This window comes from Thermobia domestica, chromosome 6 (assembly GCF_964235325.1).
Source record: "Thermobia domestica chromosome 6, izTheDome1.hap1.1, whole genome shotgun sequence".
Classification (NCBI taxonomy): Eukaryota; Metazoa; Arthropoda; class Insecta; order Zygentoma; family Lepismatidae; genus Thermobia; species Thermobia domestica.
In genome coordinates, this window is record NC_137459.1 from 132,740,238 (window position 1) to 132,742,319 (window position 2,082).

Sequence of the window (2,082 nt, forward strand, 5' to 3'; positions counted from 1 at the left end):
CTCATGATTTTTAATATGCACGCAAGAATTTTCATAAATATTAAGCCAGGCATAGTTCTAATAAATAAATAAAGTCTCAAAGGAAACGAAACGTGAAGGATGGGGATCGAACCCGATATTCTGAAAGCAAAGCAGTGGTATGCCTAACATTTATGCTGATTTTTTTATAAACATGATTTTAAAGTACAGCGGACTCTTTCTAATTCGAACTTGGTTAATTTGAATTATTGGATAATTCGAACAAAAGTTTATTTCCCTTGAAAACTGTATTAAAAACAATGTTAAGAAATCGTGAATAAATCGAATATTTGAACTTCCAGTTTGGATAATTCGAAGTATTTACAGTAGAAAGATTGCAGTGTTCGACATACTGCATACAGAATAATGCAATTTCAAATGGTTTTTGTTTATCTGTGATCTTATTGAGAGGCAACCGTGGGAGAGAGAAAGCTTTATTTGTTGATACCATCTCCGCTGGACTCTTTCCCGCTATAAAGAATCAGTCAGAAGATGACTGGTATGCATCTCTTTCTCCTCAGTAACCTGGATGTGTTCATCCCTTCTGTAGGAGTGTGGACGACCTTAAACCCTGTCCAGTAGCAAATGACTCGTACGAGACATTTGTGAAATTCTTTTTAACTGAATTAAAAGCAGTGACAAAAAGGTAAGCAGATTCCTTTCTGATCTATCAGCGTCCATTTTGCAAGATATCGAAGCCGGCGTGTATTGTAATTCCTTACGAAAATGTGGTGCTTTAGAGGTAAGGTACATTGCAGGCTAATTAGTTTTTCATATACAGTACAGTTATTTTGTTACTTTCTTGATACTTTAAAATGGGTGTTTTTGATTAATTCGAATTTTGGATAATTCAAATTTTTTCGTGTCCTCTTGGACTTCGAATTAAAGAGACTCCACTGTACTAGTAAAATACAGCATAGAGCTTACAGAGGATTAGCATATTATGCACTAAAAGATATAATTAAGTACATCATTTTATGTAGACTCCTACTGCGAAAATGTTAATTACTTACGTTGTATCAGAACGCAATCTACACGGCATGTTATACACAGACATTTGTAAACTCCACTTTATTCTTTTCAAGAGTAAAATGCCAGCGTCCAATTTAGAGGAGCCGTTGTAGAAATTTTTCAGAAGCAGAATAGAAGATAGTTCAAAGTTTTTAATAAATTACATGATTAGCAAAACTCAGGGAATAAATACAGTATTTGCCTTTGAAAATGGTGGTGAATAAAGACCATTCCATACATAAAATTGCATTGTAACCTTCTTATAATATTTGAATGTAGAAATTTCAGACATTACTACCCATTCTAGCTCATAAAAAACACAAGCAGTAGTTACAGAGTTGTAAAATAACAAAACATAAATAGTGACACAAAATTATAAAAATAAAAAAAATCACTAAACATGCAATTATAAAATAAGAAATAGAGAACACAAAAATATATAAACAAGAAAGAGCAGTATACACACAAGTGTAAAATAATAAATAACAAGCACAGATTTAGAAAATAGCAAACATCAGTAAGCAAACAGTTATTATTAAAAGAAGATATACTTGATAAATATGTTATAGGTTTTAAAAGATTTCACAAAATGTTGTCACACCTCATTTTATAAAAAAATATATGGAATAAGTGACCATTACGTATGAAGTCTGTCGTAATCTAATGGTTAGATTCGTTGTTTTCTGTGCTGAAGATTCTGAGTTCGAGTCTGTGACTTGCCAGGTGACTATTTTTTTTATTTTACATTATCGTAAGCGTAGCATACTCATTGTTAAAAATTGTTTCCTATTATCTATATATTAAACGCAAAAGGATTAGGAGTAAGATTTAGTTTTCTGAATTTAGCCATCTATGCTCAATTAACCCGTCAGGTATTGAGGGATGATGTCATACAGCGAGCACAGTATCCGGGGAAAGAGAAGGAAGGAAACGGTCTGGGACTTTAAGTTAGGTATCATCTCGGCATTTGCCCGGTGTTAATGATGAAAACTGAGGATGATTCCCCTGAAAAAACGTTTTACACTTTTTGCACCGACCGCCCCGCACCGGGAA